Source organism: Pinus tabuliformis, chromosome 1_2 (assembly GCF_031772625.1).
Source record: "Pinus tabuliformis cultivar Carrire ecotype Pingquan chromosome 1_2, CPIR1, whole genome shotgun sequence".
In the NCBI taxonomy this organism is placed as follows: Eukaryota; Viridiplantae; Streptophyta; class Pinopsida; order Pinales; family Pinaceae; genus Pinus; species Pinus tabuliformis.
This window is the reverse complement of record NC_142298.1, coordinates 121,120,743-121,134,902: the sequence shown is the minus strand read 5'-3', so window position 1 is coordinate 121,134,902 and position 14,160 is coordinate 121,120,743.

The following is a 14,160-nucleotide window of genomic DNA, read 5'->3' as shown; positions in this document are numbered from 1 at the left end:
TCATTACTCCAGGTGGTTTAAGATTTAAACTCTTTTCAAACTCCAAAAATATGAATAAATTGTCTAGCACTTGTCATTTCAAAGTCATTAAAGTAAATGAACTGACGTCTACTCAGTATAACTTTAACCCTTTTGTGGATTGAGATAGACAATTATACGAAAAAGGAATATCTTGGTCACACATGGCTAAGAGGCTCTCTTGGATATTGTTTTCTACCTATTCAGCCTCAAATAAGCCCATGTTTTCATCATTCAATACCACCATTCATAACCTATATTCATGTACTATTACACTCATTTCACACCATAATTCCATCACTTATCTCCAAATTCATGTCTTATGCCTCATGGTCGATTATCATTAGTTTTCTTATATTTTAAATGACTAAAGATGATTTTTACATGATTTAGTAATCATGGATATTCTAAGTTCATTTTTCACAAGGTTCCATTGCTGAAATCCTTCACAAGTCAATTGAACTAGTTGGTACAAATAGAGTACGGGAATATTCAATTTGGGGTTTTGACATTTCGGCACACTTCCGAGGAAAACCGAGGGAGGTTATTGTCCAAAATAATGTTTTAATACCGTTACATGTGTTCAATTTCAAGCAGGTCTCACATGTTGTTCCCTATGAGAAAATTAACAAATTTGCTCAAAATGTGCACAATTTCCAAACTGCCAAGTTTGGCCTCGATTTCCGTGCAGCTGGAGGTGAATCTAGAAAATATGAGAAAATGGGTTTGTTAACCATATAACCAATTATCTATATCAAAGAAAAATTCTCCATAATCAAATGTTTCTAAAATTTATAAGCGGGTCTTGGGGGTAGTTTGATAAAAAAAGATTGTTTTTCTAGAGTTCTAGAATCTTGCAAAAAGACAGAGACAACCAATTTTGGGCACGATTTTTGAGGAGATGGATTTGAATGAGAAAATCCAAGAGAGTTATTTTTTGAAAATATAACAAGTTATGTTCACTCCAATTTGTTTTCCAAAATTCACCATGGTTAGGACGATATGCCAATATCTTTGAGGGCAGTTTGTTAAAATTGCTCAATTTTAGATAATTGAGGAAAATGACTTGTAAATATTATAAATGGCTCAGCCATGGTTTGTATTGTAAGCTGTGGAAGTCTATAAAAGGAAGACAAGTAGGGAAGGAATAAAGGATGGATTGAAACTCTTTTGTAATAAGAATTGAACCGTAATTGAATTTTGTTTCATATCTAAATTCTTTGTAAGTTTTATGATTGTATTTTGAATTTCGTTTTTATTGAGTTAGTTTAGGATTGCTCCAGGAGTGGAAAGGGCCCACCACAATTGGAAACAAGTCCTTTATCTTATTTAGATCATACGATTTACATTCAAAGTGTGATTTCATTCAAGCATTCCTAGTGTGATTTAATTCAAGCCATGAGATTTATTTCACAGCATTGGGATTTAATTCAAATTATGTGATTTATTTCAATTAGAGTTATTTAGTTCCAGTAGATATTTTTAGTTAAATTTGTGTGATTGATTTCAAGCATTGTGATTTAATTCAAGCAATGTGATTTAATTCAGATCATTCTCAGTATGATTTTATTCAAGTTAAAATAACATCAACTTGAGTCATTTAGATAGCACATGATAGTTTAGTTTTATTCGAGGATGAGAGGATGAGTTCAATTTCCATTTCAAGTACAGTAGCATAGGGATTGATTTCATCACAATGTGACAACAGTTCAATTTCGTTTATAAACTCAAATAATTTTGTTGAAATTTCATTTTCCATTAAGCATGAATAGATCGATTTATGTTGATTTCATAGTTAACATGTCAGTCTGGTTTGATTGTAGCTAAATTTTACTTGCGTTGAAATTATGTTTGATTTATTTAAATTGAGATTAAAATTGTTTATTTGCATTCTGTACTTAATTCGAAATTATGAATTTAATATTAATTTAGGTTAGATGTTCTAATCCTGCACTACCTCTGCTTATGCCTCAAATTTTACAAGTCCCAGATTGATAATTTAATGTTGGAATTATTACACATATAATCTCCCCAACATTTTTGGTGTCAATTCCGGGGAGGTGCTAAAGGGATTAGAGCTTAGCTTCTTTCACAAGTTTTTTGTGTGATCTTAGTTGCAAGGCAATCAGATGGTGGAGAGTGTACGATAAGGCATGAGTGAAGAGCCACACATCCACTATTGTGGGGTTCCTCCAAAGTTTTGTTGTCAAAATAGTCAAGTTTGGTGATTTTTATTGCAATTAGCAGTTCATAATTCATTTAGGTTAAAATTTCAAAGCTCTTTAAAGATAAAACATTTTTGGGGTGTTGTAAGAACCCCTCTGTACTAATCCATGTTGTGAGATAGGGATCATAAAACAATAGGATAAATTCAAAGAATGATCAAGAGCTTGAAGAATGTCCCTCGAAGTACTTTCTAAAATCCTAGCAGTAGCTAGGATATTTGCCTCTCACAAAGAGTTCATATTCACCACATTCAATAAATTATATGTCTCTCCAGAGCTAGAAGAGGATTTCGAAATCTCCCTTGATTCCTCTTGCCTATCTACCGAGGAGAATGAGAAATCATGTACCAAATCTGATGGGGAGCATCCAATTGAACATGAGATCGAAGACCTTTCACCATGTCCAACAACAAGCCTTGTATGCATTTCAGAGACCAATTATCCAAGTTTTCCTCGCATGGATGAGGAGGAATTTTAGAGTGGTCCAAATGAAGAAATGGGTCAATACAACCAATATTACATCGAGCATTGGTTACATAACACAATCTAGTCAAAGTACCACTCTCATCTTCAAATACTCTTTGTATCATGTCTTTCAAAGTTGTTGATTTCTCATGCTCTTGTACATTCTAAATTTTATATGCCAAATCTAAGCACGAATATATCCTTGTACCTGATCTGCACATGGCTTCCTTGGAAGTTCTCTTTCACTTGAAGGAGGATGTATTTTATTTAGTATAGTAGGAAATTTAGTATTGTAAATGAATAAATGAAAATAGTAAAGAGAGAAAATAAGTCCTTTTGTGAAAACCACCTTGTCTAGCGCAACTGGGCAGGGAATTTGCTTGAAAACCAGGGAACTGGCAGGAAAGGTTCCCAATAAAGTTTGTAAATTTGTATGATTTCTTCAAATCATACAAATTTACAAACCTTATCCCATTGACATCAACACATTATCTTATATTAGGGTTAGGGTTAGATAAGGTACCTAGGAGCCTGCATGCCTTAATGGAAGGTATCCTTGTCATCTAATAAGGAAATACATTAATGTTTCTTAGTGGATGAATTCTGCAATCAATTCGATTCTGCAATCCATTCGACTTCGACAAATCTATTCGAATTTGACATCAAAGGTTGGATATCTCGCACTCGTTAACGACTTCCTCAATGGCCGGTAATCTAATTATTCTTTCTTATTTTCGCCATCGAAACCATTTATTCACATATGCAATATTGTACACATGTGTCTAGCGGTTGAAGGCTATATGGTTTTGCGATCTCAACACAAATTTGCAGTAGTTTGGATTTTTGTATCAACATTTCCATTGTTAGTTGTAGCAGCATTCAACTTGCCTCAGTTTTTTGCGGACATACAACTCATTAGGCATGGAGGAGATGGGGATAGGGAAAATTTTAAGAGCCACCCTAAATTTATATGCATAATAAATGGGCAAATCCCCATGATACATAGGAAAAATTGGAGTCACTTTTATCAATAATATAATATGTATATATAATGTTTTTGGTGAATCTCTGACCAGATTATATTATCTTGTAAAGTCATGGCAAATCCTTCACTGAATTATAAAATCTTGTAAGATCTTGGAAAATCTTTCACTGAATAATAAAACTTTGTGAAGTCTTGGTGAATTTTTTGTTAAAGTATGAAACCATATATGATAACAGGAAAACATATTCATTAAACTGTAATATACTAACATATGTGTTTGGAAAAAAGAGACATAATTTTCTCTTCCTACAAACAATGTTTCAAGTTTCAGTGGTCATGTTTGTCAAGGTTCTTACTGTACACTCTTTCATATCCTTCTATTAGTTTTGATATTATTCCACAACAATGTTCTTGTATGTGTTGATATTGACCACCAGTTCTATGAAGGTATGATAGATTAATCTTTTCTCTACCACGTTTTTCAAGCTAAGAGAGATTAATGTTTGTAAAAATCTTATTTAACTTTATCCCAACTTTTGTTTCCTTGAGTGTTTCCATCACTACCTTGTTGATTCCATATCAAACCAATTTCTCAAATGTCAGCCTATTTGTCACAAAGGACTTTCTTGCTTCTACAAATTTGCAGCCTCACTGTGAGGAGAAGTTGTTATATTTGTAGGGGAAATTTATAAACACTTCCATTCGCTCTCTGGGTAGTTTTTAAGCCATTGACCTTCAGGTAGTTCATCCTTCCATATGATATTTGGTCTTTACACTCTCTTCTTCAAGAAATATATAAGTTATGGAAGTCATTCTACCATGTCATGATGATACAAATTTAGCCAGGAATGCAACAAATTAAAGATATAACCATAAATACAAAGACGTTGTAGAAATAACACTTCATTTCATTAATATCAAATAATGAAATACGCTTACAAACAGAATGGAAATAAGACTAGCTTGGGCGATGGCAGCTTATCTCTGAGAAGAGATGTGGCGACTACATGCCTCTAAACTACGTTAAAATGAGGCTGAATAAGAGAAAACCCTAAACAACCAAAACCCTATCCGAGGAGATGTAACAACAAGAGTTTATGGGCCCCGTTGGGGTGATTTAGACAGCCAACTTCCCGGGGTTGCAACTTGGTCATATTATATCCGTTTGACACACATGATAACCCATTGGAAAGATATCTCTGAGGAATATGATGGAAAATACAATTTTACTAAGAAAATATTTAGCAGTAGATTGCCAGAAATACATCGTTTAGGGCCTCAAAACGGTTTCGGAATTTTAGGACACGAAGAACTGCTAAAAATAGTAAATTGTGCTACAATTAAGGAAACTGAAGAACTGAAAGAAACAATGGTGGGGATCCCAGTGGCCACTAGTATCCACCTGGATCATTCCTCCCCCCTTAGGAAGCAATGGTCCCCATTTGTTGAGTTCCTCCATGAGATGAGGAAACATCTGCTAAACTTGGTCCCTAGTGAGCCCCTTGCCCTTGTGAAGGATTTGGCCTTCTTTGACAACTCGATATAGTTGGATCTTCTGTTGGTGAGTGTTATTGATCTGCGTGTCCATGATCTGATCATTTGTGGCTTGCTCCATACATTCTGGATTTAACTCTGTAGGTGTGAGTTGTTCTTCCCAACTCTAGTGGAAGACGAGGATGTCATCCAAGTATACCACTATAAATGAGTTCGTGAATGGCCGCAAGATGTCATCCGTCAGCCTAATGAAGGTTGGAGGAGCATTCGTCAACCCAAAAGGCATAACCAACCATTCGAAAATGCCCTCCTTGGCTTTGAAGGTAGTCTTCCACACATCAGAGGGTTCGATTGGTACCTGGTGACAGCTATAATTTAACTCGATCTTACTGAAATATTTTGTCCCCTTCAATTGGTCCAGAAGGTCATTAATCCGTGCGATCGGGTACCTATTTTGGATACTGATCTTGTTCAACACCTGGTAGTCAATACAGAGTCTCCAAGTCCCATCCTTCTTCTGTACCAACATGAATGGGATCCCATAGGGCGATGAACTCGGACGGATGTGACCTTTTTGCAACAGCTCCTGAATTTGCATCTCGATTTCATCATTCTTCATAATGGAGCACTAGTAGCTTGGTCCATTGTGCAATGGCACACCTAGGGTCAGATCGATGGAGTGCTTAACCTGACAGTGAAGAGGCACCCTTGTGGGGGGGGTGAAGATGTCGTCATACTCCTCCACAACCTTGTCCATCTATTGTTTCCGTGTGGAGGGGCCCTGTCTCGAGGTCGTGGCCACCATATTCTTCTTTCCCTGAGGGCATATCATTAGGAAAAAAAATTTCCCGGCTTTCGAAATGAGCTTACTGCATTATTTTGTAGTAACCAAAGAGATGGCGGTAGGTGATGCTACCTCTGGTATCCTGTACAACTTATTTCCCAAAGTAAAAATAACATCACAGGGCTCTGACTCATACACAGCATGTCACTTCTATAAGTATGGTTGGCATAATAATACATCACAAACATCAAGGGGAGCAATGTCACATAATACCTCATCTGTGAAGGACTTGATGTTGTATGGAAGGCGACACTACTGGCTCACCCGAAGTTCCTGTCCTTAGTGAAGCCACCTAATGTTGTATGGTTATGGATGTGCTGTGGTCAGTAAGCCTAACCGCTTCATGACCTATGTTGAAATGAGGTTCGTTTGGCTCTCGTTGTCTACAATGAATTGTAGCGGGGAAACCTTTACCCACATCTGCGAGTGGAAGAGGTGCTCCTCCTGCTCTGGGTCTTTGGGTTCCCCCTTCTAGATCTTCGTGGTGGCAACGATCGCGTTGGGCTTCGCATCGATAATCTGCTTCTCTTTGTCATTCCCCTTGTCAGGTTTTGACTTACAGTCATAACATGCATCTGATTCCAAAACCTTTAGCTCAGCCACCAGTGACTGCTTGGCCCAACACTCACTTGTGTTGTGAGTGGAGCCATTATGGAACTCACACCACTTTCTTGTGTCCTTCTTTGGCTTTGTGACATTGTTATTTGCTTGCGGCTTTGGCAGGTTGTCCTTAGATGCCATGCCTTGGCTTTGTCCTTTGTTCCATGGTTTGGGGTCACCTCTCGCTTGCTTAGGATTTGTATATCCAAAGTCTCGTTTCTTCTGTTTAAACTTTTGCTTGGCCTTAACCACATATCGGTAAGCCATGTCAGGCGAAGAGATGTCTAAGAATTCCATCTCGTCCTAGATGTACCTGTGCAGGCAGCGAAGGTACTTGAGAACCAAATGCTTGTCAGAATCCTTGATACCCAACTTCGTGCAAAGGGTATAAAAAGCATTGGTAAACTCTAGCACATCTTGGTCCCTTCCCTATCGTAGCTTTGTCCACTTTATGTATTTATCCTCATAGCTCCTAACAGGGTAGTACTACTCCTTCATGGCATTCCAGAATGAGTTCCAAGTGGGTGCGGTTGAAAACAGTGAATTCATACTTTCATCCTTCTACTCACAGTAGGCTTCCCACCAATCCTTGACATGGGGGGCTACTTCGAGAAGTGCAAAGGTGATCTTTTCCCAGCTAGAAAAATCATGAACATAAAAATATCCTTCTAGCATATTTAACCATTTATCTACAAAATCTACATCTATCTGACCCTCAAATATGGGAATGTCAAAGTTAACTTGTACCTTAAAGGGTTTGGCCCTTCCAGAGTAGCTTCTCGAAGTAGATGCGTCACCCCTGGGTAGCCGATGAAGGATATGGAAAATTTGTCCATCATCGTGTTTTGATAGGATCTCCTACCATCTCATCTTTATTTTCATCTGCCATGGTAGGCCTTTGGGATTTTCGAGGCTGGTCTTGAAAAGGTTCGACTAGTTCAAGCCCTACCTCCTTATATCCCGACCTCATTGGGGACATCCAAATAAAAAAGAAGAAGAGAAGACCGCTCTGATAACACTTATTCGAATTTAAACAGGAATGCAACAAATTACAGATATAACCATAAATATAAAGATGAAGTATAAATAACACTTCATCTCATTAATATCATTAATAACAATAATACTATCTCAAGGTGATGGTAGCTTATCTCTGAAAAGAGATGTGGAGGCTACATGCCTCTGAATTACATTACAATGAGGCTTAAGGGCCTTTTTATTATTGAACAATAAGATCAAACCCTAAACAACCAAAACTCTAAACCTGGGACATGTAACACCAAGAGGTTATGGGCCTCGTTGGGGTGAGTTGAATAACCAACTTCTCGGGGTTGTGACATGGTCATATTATCTTCGTTTGATGTGTATGATAACATGTGAGAAATATCCCTCCGAGGACTACGATGGAAAAGATGATTTTATAAACAAAATCAATGGCAGTAGATTGCCAAAAAACGTTGTTTAGGGCTTCAAAAATGCTTTGGAAGTTTAGGACCCAAAAAACTCCTAAAAATGGTAAATTGTGCTACAATTAAGGAAAATGAAAAACTGAAAGAAACAATGGTGGGGGTCCAAGTGGAATTGGCAGGTGGCCACCAATATCCACCTGGATCGCATGAAGTGTTGAATCAAGGGAATCCCATACCCATGAACCTTACATGTGGTCTTACGATGCAATCTTTTGTTTAGTCATTGTGTTAAAGTCCCTCCCCTTCAAGCATGCTTTATGCAAGTAGGAAAATGAAACAGGGCCCCCTTACTTACCGACCTTCCCTTCTCTTGCCTGAATAGTTGTATCTTACCCAACCAAGAAATGGTTCCTACTTTGAATGACGAAGTTTAATAGACCAACAATAAAATATTTATGTAACTATCGTCCCCACCACTTGAACACCTTATGGCCCAGCACGAATGAAGGCATGTTAAGGATTTCTTCATTAGTCTTTGTAAAGATCATTCCAATTCATATTCATCGTGGCTTATGCTAACCACTCATGTAGGGTCACTTGGCTTGGCAATGCAAATTTCTCATTAATTCTTCCCATTACTTGACCACCATCAATCATATTCATTTCAACAATCTCATTTTGATTAGCATTTGTAAAATTTGTACATGGTTTTTCTAATCAACAACTAATATTTTTTCTTGAATTGCTCCATTATATTCTTAAGTAGCATCACCATGTTCATGATCATCACCTAATAGATGATTACATCCTTGAGGTATACTCAACATGTTTATAACAACTTTTGCATCTTTATCACCAAGTATTTCAAAAACTTGGATACAAGCCTCATCATTGGTAAGAGCATCATAATTGACTAGCCAAATTCCATTGCACCTACATTCCACATTAATATTAGAGGGTGTCAATGTCCTTTCAATAGATATGCTAGAATTTCAACTGTTTCAAACCTTTTTACCACTCTCCATGGGTTATTTTCCATCCAATTTATTCTCTCAAACCTTAAATCATTCTTAAGAGGCCCAAATGCACTTCTAGGGGTTACAACTTATGAGCAGTGTCTAAGCAGCGCCAACACTATGTATGCCTATCATCTTTTCCTCTATGGTTTGTAAAACTATGTTGTTCTGATGGTCGTAAAAAGTTAACAAGTATATGTTTGAAAGATAGAAGCCTCCAAGTAAAAAGTGACAAAATGGTATAGCCAAACCATAAACAGTTATTTAGTCACCCATGCATTAGGATGTTCAACCACGAATATTCCTTACTCACAATTCTGGACATGGTTCTTCATATTTTCATTTCCCTAAAACAAATATAGCCTAGATATTGATAAACCAATTGAAAGTGCACAACAAAATATATTTATCCATGTTGTTGTTAGGAAACACTTTGGCACATTTTCACTCATTCTCTTGGCATTTATCCTTATGCCACAATTCCTTCCAACATTGAAAGGAAACTCGTTACAATTGCATATATATTTTGTAAATAGTATGACTGATCTTTGTATGCCTTGGATAGAGTGTAATAGAACTTGGTCATAATTGTAGGCTATAAATCCATAGCATTGTCTCTATTTATGATTTCAATTGTTCATAATTCCAGATCTTGATATATTTTCTTAATTCCTGCACACCCTGATTTCCCCAAAATCCATCTTTGAATGGACTGAAAGTGGAGCAACGTTAGCCTTAAGTTGTATCAATTCTAGGTCATGTCCAATTTCCAGTATCTCCTTACACCAATCAACTATTTCCTCATTTTATTCAATTAACACTATAATAACCCCTTTCTTATTCTTCCTTGCATGAGGTATTTAGCCAATAATATATTGATGCTGGTGAGTTCCATATTTTCTCACTACAACTCTTATTAAGCATCCATTCAAGTCAACATGATCAATTTCCTTCAGCGTATCCTCTCTAGTTTGGCCTCTGTTAACACTAATATTCTTGTTTAAACTTGCACCTTGCACTATAATTCATGTAGAAGCACCACCTTCAACATCTACATCATATGCCCTTCAGATTTTATATCATTATGCTCTTCAAAACCTACCAGATTTAAATCAATTGAAGAAGAGTTTTGTAGATGATCAACCCTTGTCACTTGAATTCTTACCCTCGCAAGAGCAACAATATTTCCTCATGCATGACAGAAAAACATTAAACAAACAAATATTGTAGAATAACAGAGGTTGATGCAGTGCATATCAAAAAGGAAACGAAGAACTTTAAGGTAAACATAGGTGACAAGAAGCAAAACTCTAAAAGGAGAGAGTTTATGAAATAATGTCAATCCCTAACTAAATATTTGTGGTGAGAGAAATGTCCGCAGTGACCTATAGAGCAGTATTATAAACTGAGTTGAATAAATGGTGCTTCCATTAATGATGGTTTAGATTTAAAATGCTCCATTGGAAATCTTCATAGGTGAGTGATAAGAATAAAGATACATTGTATGAAATTGTGACAATGATCTAGAGATCGGTATTGTAAATTGAGTTGCCGCAATGGTGCTCCAGAACTATGCCCACTTCAAAATGTGGAAAATAAACAAATATCAGGAGAAATGTGAATCCAGAAGTTGATGTATTGTGGATAATTCTCTGGCAGAGGTAGACATGAAAGACACCAAAAGAAACATTAGTTCGAATTTGCCTTATGTACGTTGATAACTTGGGTTTGAATCGCAGATAATATACAGAACAAGAATATCACACATGAAGGAGTAGCTGACTTCCGTTAGAATCATAGATAATATATAGAATAAGAATATCACACATATTCGTAGATAATATATATAACAAGAACATCACCTTCGCAAGCACCAACAAGCAAAGGCCATGTATAAGTTTTATCAACGTCGAGATTGCAACCCATCTTGGAACTTTAACCTTTGGAGTCATTTTTATGCCTTCATATAGGTATTTTATTTGATGATGTACTTGAAAAGGAGAGATCTCCTTGTCTACAAAATTGTTATTCTTTATTTCCTATCCAAATGGCTCTAGAGGAAATCAGGGGCAATGATCTATGTTATTTGAGTGCTCTATCATCAAACAGTCCAAGGAAGCCTCCTGCCAAGTACCCCATCGACAAATAGGGGCAGAATAACACCCCATACCTCTTGAGAAAAAATACAAATGAACACTAGCAAGTGGTCTATTGTTTCCCCTTCACATTTGCATAGAGCACAAATTCCAGGACCCTACCTTGCCTTATTTTGTAGAACCTCTCACGTCAAAACATTATTCGTTAGGGCCAACCACATAAAAATCAGGGATTTCATTAAATATTTAAGTTTCCAAATCTTCCCCACCACCAAGCTACTACTACTACTACTTCATCATCAAAGATAGCCTTGTACTGCAAGCTACCTGTAAATAGTCATATGGCAGGATTGTTGGACCATACAACTTTCTTGCATGAAGAAGACATGGAGACAACTCTTTTCTCCTAAATGCAACCCATGTTGAGTTTGAAAAAAACAAATATCTTGATTTTGTACTGAGCAACAACAAAATATATATAATTTCCTTGTGACAGAGTTGCTAAGATGGAATCTTTATCTACAAACATTTACCTATCAGGATGAGAAAATGCAAATCAAATTTTTTTCTTATTCCATAGACTCCAACTGTGACATAAAAAATAATAGATCAAGTTTGTTTATCGTGACACACCGACAAGTAGAAAGCCCCAACTATATAATATAAGAAAGTAGTAGGTATCCCAAAGGCTAGAAGGGGATCTAATGGAAAGAAGTGACCATTGTCAGAATCCTTCCAATCAATATATAAATATATAAATGTAGATTTATGATCATTTTAATTGGAAATCTTCAATTAAATAATAAAATTTAATTGCCTCTCTTCGAGTCTAAATTTCTTATTAGCATAATTCACTACCTTCATACGTCTTGCATTTTTTAGCAACATTGTAACAAGTGGATTAATTTCCTTTTTAGTGCACAATCTCTGCCTTTAAGGATAATATGCTGCAGTGGACCAACTCCTATAGATCATTATGACAAACTAAGAATAACACAAAAGATGAAAGGTTGTACAAACCAACATATTTTTCAAACAACTAATCCAAAATGAGTACCTTAAATTTTTCATGAAGATATTATATTGAGAACGTTTGAAAAATGGTGGGAAATCTGGGCAGTGACTATCTCTTTTCTGTGAGGGTGATGTAGAAAGAGTGATAAGATTTTGAATTTTTTTTTGTTAAATAAGAAAAACCAATATTAATGGAGATATTGGTATTTTTTACTAAATTTTGTGAAGTGACTAAATGTAGCTTTAACCACTCACCTTAAGATGTTTTTTACAATATAATTTCCTAATTCTATTTAATATCTTCATTATCATAAAAACCAACCTATATTGATCATAACTCCACATCTACCAAACTCTTAGAGGGATGAAATCTATTTATCCGTCTTAGCACTTTGTAGACCCGAAATTAAGATGGATCTAAGGTGATAGAATTTTGCCTTTAAATAGTATATGCTCACATGAACACCATGGTATTACCATGGGTAAATACCATGGGTTGTCGTAAAACTGGAGCTTAAAAACTACTATTAGTAATTAAAAAAAAATTAATAATTGATTTTTAAAAATTTTCTTTTATTTTAACCCTGTTAAAATGTTTAAGTGACATTAAATTACAAGATCCAATTTTACTCTTGATCTACCAGCCCTCAGAGGGATCAAATATTTTTTAACTTTATGCTAGTTTTCATATCACGATATTGGATCCCTCTCGGCGCTTAGTAGATAGATAGTCAATATGGATCTATGCTGGTTTAATTCCCCCCTTTAAATAGGCTACATTCCACTTGAATACCACGGGTCAATACCACGTGCCATCTTTATTTTTATTAATACTAATATTAGGGTTAATCATGTCTTTTTGCATGGTATTAATAATAATTTTGCCCATGGTATTTGGCCCACAATATTTGGCCAATAGGCTTCACCTAAATATAATGCACTTTTTGAGTGTTCGTAAATATAAGGTGACTTATGGAGTAAATATAAAAAAAATGTTTTATTTATTTACCATACCTCTCGTTTATTTATATTTTTATTAATATACCATACCTCTTTTATAAATATGGTATTTGGCCTATAGGATTCACTTAAATAAAACGTCTTTCCTAAGCCTTCTTAAATAGAAAGAGGGTTATAGACTAAATATAAGAAGAGGTTCTATTTTTTTACCATACCTCTAGTTTATTTATATTTTTATTTATTTACATACCTTTGGAGTAAGTATAAAAAGAGGTTTTACTTATTTACCATAACTCCATTTTATTTATATTTTTATTTATTTACACGCTTTCCATCGATAAAAACTGGATTTGAAAACAAGGAGTCATTCACAGAAGAAATCACGGCAATTGGGACCAAATACAACCTCCCAAACCAAAAAATGGGCGATTGCAAACGAATTTAACATTGCAAAGCAGAAAATCGGGTGATTGTAATGGAATATAACCTACCAAACAAGGTGAATCAGGTCAAATGAGTATTCTCATAGTTTATCCGCCCCTTTTTTTGGCCTAAAGTGAAAAACTTATTCATTTTTTAAATAAAAGTTGGACTAAATATATGAAATGAGTGTTTTAAAAAAAATTCGCCCCTCTAAAATGAAAAACCCCTTAAACTTTGCCCTTGGGCTCAAATTCGCCCCTAAAATTTACCATGGATGGGGACCTTTAGTTCATACTTCATTTTTTTAGTTCATCCTTCAACTTTTTTCCGGAGGTCAGATCACCAGTCACATCAGCTCCAACCATTCCACCATTCACTTCATCTTGCAACACCGAGCACATCAACAAAAAGGTAAAACTTGAGGTAAAATTTGCTTAAGATTCTTTAATTCATTAGATATTTAAGAAATCTTTGATGATTAACAACCATATATTCCATATGTTATGTTTTCCATATACCCTCCATTTGCAAAATCCTCATTCATAATAGAATGCATGCTACTGTGATAAGGTCATAATCAGGAAAAGAAAAGTATATTGGAGCAGTAACTA